Here is a 461-nt window from a genome sequence, read left to right on the forward strand (position 1 = left end):
TTGTGACTTTAAAAAAAAGGTGCTATATCAAATCAACATATTATTATTATTATTATTATTAGTAGTAGTAGTAGTAGTATTAGTATTATTATCATTATTATTATAATTATAATTATTATTATTATTATTATCATTATTATTATTATTATTATTAGTAGTAGTAGTATTAGTATTATTATCATTATTATTATAATTATTATTATTATTATTATTATTATCATTATTATTATTATTATTATTAGTAGTAGTAGTATTAGTATTATTATCATTATTATTATAATTATTATTATTATTATTATTATTATTATTATTGTTGTTGTTATTATTATTGCAGTGGTAGACAAGGCCTACACACGCTAGATTTTCCTTTTACTCAGGAAATCCATAGCCAAAATAGCCAAAAGATTTAAAAAACTAAATCCTTTGTTTGTCTGGGTCTGGGTCTACAAAAAGGTCCATTT

This window comes from Echiichthys vipera (genome assembly GCF_963691815.1).
Source record: "Echiichthys vipera genome assembly, chromosome: 9".
Taxonomy (NCBI): Eukaryota; Metazoa; Chordata; class Actinopteri; order Perciformes; family Trachinidae; genus Echiichthys; species Echiichthys vipera.